At 34.9% G+C, this 8,754-nt stretch overlaps 1 pseudogene; it reads right to left on the bottom strand.

Moving 5' to 3' along the window:
* Window positions 1–968: 968 nt before the first annotated feature.
* On the bottom strand, window positions 969–6,087 carry LOC143903221 (uncharacterized; annotated as a pseudogene).
* Window positions 6,088–8,754: the final 2,667 nt, after the last annotated feature.

The raw sequence follows: 8,754 nt of genomic DNA, 5'->3' as shown, positions 1-8,754 counted from the left end.
TCTAGAGTTCCTTATTCGCTCGTTCGTCTTCGCTCGTCCGATCCCGGACGAGCCCCCAAAATGTTACGCTTATCCGTGCGTCCGCTGCTCACTCACACACTCACTCGCGAACGCGGCGCGTAATCCCGTTTCCAGGAATAAAGACTCTCTTTATGTTAGAAAGAAACTCGTTTAATAGGAACTCGTTTAATAGGAACTCGTTTAACAAAGAGCTCGGGTGGACACGTCCGAACGAATCGGAAACCCAGAGCGAAATCTCCCAGTCAATGTGTAATCAATAAATCAATCCTTCCGTCGTTAAGGACCGCGCTTCGACTTGAAGCTATTCGAGCGAAGTTCACGTGGACGAAATTCAGCGCGCAACGGGTGTCTCGGCACGGGCGCAACAGTATTATAGTATCTAATAAGTATCGACTATCCAAACGATAGTGATATTTTATCAATTGTTACTTGATATAAAGCTTGTAAAATAAAAAAAATGTATAGCATACATATATATAAATCCTAAGATTAATTCAATATAAAAATTGTAAACTCGACCAGATACCAAATTTGCATGAAAGACACATACTCAAACGATTAGATTCATATGAATAAAGAACTGTGAAAATAACTGAAATGTAGAAAATAAAACTTTGCACAACTATGCATTAATACATAACACTTTCAAGAAAACCCCATGCGTACAGCAACCGCATGCAAATAAGGCCGAAACAGCTTAAAAAAGTGCAATTAATTGTAAAAAGAAATTTTAGAAATATATATTAGTTTTCACCGACTTGGTCCTAAAATTCCAGTAATACCTGCTCAATGTCAATTATTAGTAGATAAGTAAAACAACACATGCAATTTTAATAATGCTAGTCTAGAATGTTATTATTTAATTTATATAATTTATACTTTATATATATATATATACATTTCTATTTATAAATCGCATATACATATAATAATTCATTCGACGACGATCAGAGCAAATAACTCAAAAAGCAGATTATCATAGTGTGAAAGTTGTTTCTGAAGAATGCATTTCGTGTTGTTTTTTCTTTTAAGGACAAATTTAGGGGCGGAAAGAATCGGGAGATGTTATTTGTTAGTTTAGGATACCTGTTGCGTAATAAATAATGCAATCGACAACACTAGGAAGGGTGTAGTCATAGTCGTCTGCGAAAATATCTTGATCTTCGATGTCTTCGCTGTTTAAAATCTCGTCCAACCTATTTTTTATTTTTTTCACGGCTTTGTGTCATTTTTGAATCCGGTTTTTCGCTGATCTCTTTGAAGTCATTTACTGTAATCAGTATCTTTTGTACAGGTTCAGATACAGTACAATTTCCGTACTTCGGCGGTTTCAAAATACTATATATCGAAAGTAATTTATATAGGTGTAGAAAGGTCGGGCAAGTCGGATGGTCATTACAACCCGCCGCTTGACGGATGGTGCCAAAAAATTTCTGAAAGAAAAATGATCCTCAGGGATTAAATAAGGTATTAAGGTATTATTGAACAACTTTACCTCCAAGTTGTCTTGGTTCAATTTTCCAGTTAATAGGTATTTAAAACCGTAGCGCGTTTCCAAATACTGACATAAGTCGATCGTAGATTGCAACGACAAACGAAGACCTCTTGCGGTCTCCGGAGTCAAAAACTCATGCTCGTTAATTTCCCCCTTAATTTTAGCGGTCTCCCAGTCGTTGAGCCATTGTATTGAACTTCGTAGAACCTAATCATGATAACGTTTTAAATTGTATGAAGATAATAAAAACTGAAAATAGTGGCAAAGACCTTAAACAGAAAGTCTATGAATTCAAGCAAGTCTATGAATTCAAACTGTGGACGCTATTTATCAGTTAAATGACACAATTGACGTTTTCACGATCAATGTTTACTTAATAAAAACTAAATTCTCGTTTATGGAAACGTAAAATTTTACATCGAATAAAAACAATTATATAATTATAATTGCCTATCGAGTGCGTAAAAGTCATGACAAAACCGAGGCCAGTATTCATAATCAGATCTTATTTTAAGACCGTCTTAAGTAATATTTTAAGATGCTAATACGGCTCTGTGATTGGTTAATGACATCTTAAGATTGTACTTAAGACGGACTTAAATATAAGAACCGACTATAAAAACCGGCCCGAGAACTACATTGGATGGTGTGATAGAACGTTTACCTGGAAATCGTGAGAATTCGAAGTAACCTTTTGGTTCGGAACTTTTCGATTTAGAGCGTCGAACATGTTATTCATTCGCTAACAAAACTCAATAGTCGCTTCACAGCCTTCTAATCCTTGACACTTTTGAGAAACGTAGAACTGAAGCCCATTCGCTACTGAATTGCTGAATATCTGATAAAAAATAATTTAAAAAATTTATACTAATAAATTATTTAAATACATAAATTATTCAAATCGTATTATTTGCACCTGTGTTGCGAGCTTAACACGCATTTTAGCAGTATTATCCAATTCTACGTGTCTCAAAGTCAGCCGAGGACATGCTCGAGCGTTTCCTAATTGATTCAATTTGTGTAGAGTTTTAAAATATTCCCACTTGATCGGATCATCCCTTGAGTTTATCTACAATAAAATGTGAATACAAGACGAGACGTATAGTAGTATAAGAATTCTATCGATATAATTTATATTAATATAAATTTATATACATACTCTTAGTATTTTTTTGTTGTATAAACGATTTCTCACATTCTTTACAAGATGAGGAACATCAGACAATATAAACACGCGGCGATCATTATCCGAGGGATGAGTAAACCATGTCTGAGTCTCATTGATTGAGCTTTTTATGCCCAGAATTTTTCCCATCTTCGTATTTGTCGCAGCTCCATCGGAAACAATTCCATGCACTATGGCCCCAGATTCCTCCAACAAAACAATTGTTTTAATAGCTAGTTTTGCTAGTTCGTCGCCTTTCACGGGATTTTTTGATGCAAAAACTGCCACTGGCTGTGTGTAGGTGTCTGCGAGTGGTTGAAACATTAACACAAGTCCGTGAGTCGCTTGATCTTCTATACTTGTCGCTTGGGGTCCATCATCATCAAAATCAACTAATCCCGTATAAGTAAGGTTTTTCGAGCATACAGAAATCGATTTTCGGAGATTGATCTCATCGAGCAATAATACTCCGTGGCGTTGCATCGGTTTTTTGAAAGTAAAACTTTTTTTTAGCAGTTTGAAAAAATTGCTATCAAAGCCACATTTTGTGTTAATCATTGTAAAATAATTTCGAATAGTTCGGGTACACGGTAATGGGATAACGTTGTTTTTTCGTAAAAATTCGTAATATCCATGTGAACGTATGTTCATTAACATACAGAGCATTATCCATTCTTCTGAATATCGGTGACCTCTCTTTTGTGTTTTCGCTGAAGTTATTATTTCTTTCAATGTATTTTGCAGTGTTGTTGGTATATTCAAAGAAAGAATTTTTTTCCAACGTTTTGTCCTGAATATTTGCCAGCTCGTTTTGCTTCGAGTTTAACTCATCTTGCAACACAGTGATTTGCGATATTTTGATCGATTTTTTAATCGACGCGTTTGGCTCAATTTTTTCCTCAAGGCATTTATTTTCTTTTGATCAATTGGATTTGCGAGACGCGCGTCTCTCTTCACTTGGTCACGCTTTTTAAGACGTGCCTTTTTTTGAAGTAACGTGCTTTTCAATTTTTTACAATGTTTGCACCTTTTTCTTTTGGTAGTCAATTCACAATCGATATGATGCCAATCATTGTTAGAAGTTCGATACGCGATGTCTCGTTGAATAAAACATTCTTCAACTGGCCCAACTCCTTGACAAACATGCATGTGCTCAAATTTCGATAAAATGATAGGTAGCGACGTTACATCGTTCATATTTTGCAAGATTTTAATTTCTTGAAGGTCAACCGATTTTCCATAAATTTTATAATCAATTATGCCATCTACGTCGATTATGACACTTTTGTCTACAATAGGACCATCTTTGTCATTATTGGTCATCAACTGTACGTGTGAAAGTACCAAATACCGTTTTGTTCCTCTATATAATTTGGTGAAACCTCACGAGTTTGGTATTGTGATTGACAAATCTTTGTACGCTATAATATATAGAATACAATATATGTAACGATATTATTCATATTGTCAGACCTTAAGGGCTTTAGCACATAGAAAAACTTAAGCAGTAAGACGTAAGCAGTGCCCGAACCCTAATTTTTATAATCTCTGCAAACGTTCGTATCATCGCCATATTTAAGATTCGTGTAGATAAAAGTATAAAAATTAATCAGATGAACACATTCTTAAGTAAAGATTAATAAATGGAACTTTATTGATATGGAACTTTATTGATACGGAACTTTATTGACAGAAACGATTACTAAAATGGAACTTTATAGATATAGAAACGATTAATGACGCGCCTACTACTTTCTCCGCCGCTGTTCTATTCCCTGGGCGATCCTCCAATATTTTCCTCTCAAGAGAAGGCCCGTTCCCATATATATATTCGTTCATATTTCATATTTATGTATTATTGATTGTTTGACGAACTTATTTATTTATTTATTTATTTATTTATTTATTTATTTATTTATTTATTTATTTATTTATTTATTTATTTATTTATTTATTTATTTATTTATTTATTTATTTATTTGTTTTTTAGTTAGTTTGTTTGTTTGTCTGTTAGTTAGTTAGTTAGTTAGTTTATTTATTTATTTAGATTATTGTTACAAATTTATTTCATTTGCTTATTTATTCACTTATTTCCGTCTAGCGTATATTATATATTAATGTCGAGACTCTGTCGCGTTTCTTAACTTTTGTTTTTATATACATTTTTATTTTATTCATTTTTATATAGTTAGAATAGATATAATAACAGCAACACTTATACGCCATGCTGATTGTTTTTATGAGCCTTAGGTCAACTGAGTCCGATGTTCTCTCAGTGAAATTAGTTATTTCTTTAGGAACAAGATTGTCGCTCGTACCTATACATCTATCAGAAGACTGAGGACTTTGCTGACAATCAATTACACTCCTCGAATTCTCTGCATTGGTATTCGCGCTTTCAAAGGGCGAAAACTCGTCAATCTCATCGGCTGTAAGGTAAAGGTACCAATACCCGGACACTTAAGCATAGAAAATGTACCAATACCTGGACACGTATCTGTGTCTGGATACCTTTAAAAAAATATAAATTTATGAAAATAAACGTTTGGATATTATAATTGAAGTTTCAAACTACAAGAAAAAATACTTTTATCTTTGATTTTAATTCGCGTTATACTTATAAATAATAAAGGTGTCCGGATATAGGTACATGTCCGGATATTGGTACCTTTACCTTAATAGAGTGTATAATATAATAGCTATTACAAAAATAGCATCATGAAGTGGCAGCATATAGTAGGAATTAATTGTTGAATTGCTATTTGAATTCATGGAATACAATAAAGCATGATAATATTTACTTTTCATATCAATAGACTCTGGAATAGGCAATGTGATATCGATGGATTTTGATAGTGTACAATGCACGTCTGAGTTAAACAATTCATTATTTGCATCATCAACGCATAATTTTTTCTCCTGCAAATTCTCATCTTTGGAAACCGTTGCAGTCGAGGAAGACTCATAGAAAATTGTAGGCACAGCAGATTTAGATAATCGAGTTCGCTGGTACTTATTAGTCTGAACGAATTAAATAAAATCAACTACAAATTGAGTATCTGATTTTTCAAGTAATAATTACTATATTAGCAATCTTGCAAAACTAACCTGGATATATTATTAAAGTTCCTTTTAACAGAATATTTTTTTTTATATCTGAGCTTACCTCGGCCAAGACGTTTCCTTGTACATCGCGCATTACAAAATTTCTTATTATACATTCTTTATCGAAATGTTTTTCACATACAAACTGATTAGATTTCAGATCCTTTATACCCGGAATTGCGGATATCCATTTCTTTTGCATTTCATCACATTTTGGCACTTTAAAAACTGAACAATTTACGCGTACACTTTTGCACCCAGTCTTGCAATTCGGCACAACACAATATTTTGTTAATTTCATTATCAATTCCTTTCTATAACTTTATGCGTTCGTTACATTTAATATGTCAAAAAATTATTTGCGTTATTTAAAAAATCTCTAATCTCCAGCGCTCCAAGTGGTGATAGTGTCAACTACATAAAATGACTTCACTAAGCGGGTCACCCCCACCACTAGAGTTTCCAGACCTGTATTCACGACCGTGCCTGCGACAGCTATAGCGCTAGCATCTGTGTGTAATTCAGTAGGTAAATTAGGATTGTATATCCTTAAAACGGGATAAGAAGCAAGTTTGCTTTTAAGAGTATTAAAAGCTGTTAAACAATCTTTATTGAATTTAAAGTCGGAATTCTTACACAGTAAATTCTGCAAAGGTTTGGCTATTGTAGCGTAATTATTGATAAATTTCCGAAAATAATTCGTTAATCCTAAAAATCTTTGAAGTTCAACTAACTTACGGGGTTTAGGAAAATTCTGGACTGCGTCTACGTGACGAGGACTTAGTGTAATACCTTGATCCGAGATAGTATATCCTAAGTATTCAATTGATTTTTTTAAGAATTTGCACTTACGTAAGTTCATCGTGAACTGATAACTTTTTAATAATCTGAGTACTTCTCTTAAAATTTCAAGGTTTTCTTGAACTGATGAAGTGGCAATTAATATGTCATCCATATAAACAAAAACTTTTCCGGTTCTAATTAATTCCTTTAAAATTTTAATCAGTCTTTTCTGAAACTTCTTGGGTGCTTCGCAATATCCAAAAGGTACCCGTAAAAATTCGTACTGACCGTCTGGGGTAGCAAACGAAAAATACTTAGTAGAATCTGGATGAACTTTGAGTAAATAAAAGCTATCTTTTAAATCGATAAGGATGAAAACAGTTTTTCCATTTAACTGGGATAGGTGGTCTTCAATCAAAGGAAAAGGACAATTCTCTTTATGAACCCGGTCGTTCAATGGACGTAAATCAATGCACAATCTTATCGAACCATCTTTCTTTTTGACGGGAACGATACGCGCACAATAAGGTGATTCACTTTCTTTAATAATTTCTCTTTCTAATAGATCGTCGATAATTTTACGAACTTGAAGCTTTTCTTGCCAGGCAAGTCGTCTGGGTGAGTACGAGTAAACAGATTCATCTTTTAATTTAACTTCTATAGCGTAATCATCTTCGACAATAGGAATATGCGCTTTCGCGATCTCTTCTAAAAGCTGAACTAATTCGTTTTTAATACAATATCCAAAATCGGTCTCGATACTTTCGAATTCAGAATTTGATTTAATAGAACATTCTTCCGTAATTTCAGTGGAAGCTACTTCTGAGAAAAGGTGTAATCTTTCTTCTAAATTATTAGTTGCTGGTTTTATCACAATTGTTAAATCGTGTTTGTCTAAAAAATCCCAACCGATGATTATGTCGGCTGATGTCGGGTTATTATTCATTACATGTAATTCAATAGAATTAGAACTATCTGGTAAAACTTCCAGCAAAATTGTGGAATTTACAATACCTTTAATATTAAGAGGTTCTCCGTTAACGGCTTTATATTCCGAACTAGCGGTAACCGCACAACCCGAAAGAAATTTATCATAAGTCGATTTATTGACAAGAGAAATTGGACTGCCCGTGTCCAATAGAGCACAAAGTTCGCATGACAAATTATTGAGTTTCGTTACCTTAATTTTACTGCCATTTGTCACAATCTTAAGAGCGCTTTTTTGTACTACCGCAATACAATTTGGCGATGTAGAATCAGGTTCTTTCGATGGCGTTTCTGCAACGGCAGCGACTGTGGCACTCGGTTGCACCGGTTTCTGAGTTGATTCCTTTCTCTTAAGTTGACGACACTCTTCCTTGGTGTGTCCTTTAAAGCGGTAATACGTGCAGAAGGCTTCTGCGGAAGTATCCTTGTTCTTCGCGTGAAGATCTGTTTTCGAAGCGTCTTCCGGCTTAGACTTTGGCTTGTCCCATTTGTTTTTAAATGTCGGTGACTTCTTTTGATTAGAAAGGCGACAAGTGAGCGCGATGGGATGCATCTGCTCGAGAAAATCGTCCAGGGAATCAGCTTTGAGTGAAACTGCTGTCGTTCGAACGAACTGAATCATTATTCTGTTGATGATGCAGTGACGTATGTTCTCCTCATTTAAATTGAGAGGTTGTAGAATCGTAACTACGTCCATGGCGTATTCTTGAAAATTTTTTTTGAAATGTAACCATTTTCTGGCATGTGTTTTTTCCATGACGTCCGTGAATATGACACATCTCTTGAAATGGCTAAATATTGCTGTCTTGAAGTCTAACCACGACTTGCTCACAGTACGTGGGCTTAAGTTGAACCACTTGAGTGCACCCTTAACCAACTTTGAGGTGGCGGCAGATAACATGGCCACTTGAGGCAAATTATAATCCTCAGCGATGCCTTCTATACAGTCGATCCACATTTCAACGTTTTCTTCTTCCGAACCTCCAAAGTTAGGTATCTGCGATAACAGGAATTTGGTTGCATTCGTTGTTATCGACGAAAATTCTGACATCTGCGAGTTGATACTTCGGGGCATTTCGCTTGACGGGCCTCGGTGACCATTCTCTATACACGAGAGTAGTCTATCTATATTCTCCTGATGGAGTCTGTCCCGCTCCTGTTGTACTCGCTGCATTTTTTGTAAGGCTCCCTGCTGAAG

This window comes from Temnothorax americanus, unplaced genomic scaffold (genome assembly GCF_048541705.1).
Source record: "Temnothorax americanus isolate GAGA-0224 unplaced genomic scaffold, ASM4854170v1 Scaffold103, whole genome shotgun sequence".
In the NCBI taxonomy this organism is placed as follows: Eukaryota; Metazoa; Arthropoda; class Insecta; order Hymenoptera; family Formicidae; genus Temnothorax; species Temnothorax americanus.
The sequence above is the reverse complement of the archived record's forward strand: the minus strand, read 5'-3'. Positions and strand labels throughout refer to the sequence as shown.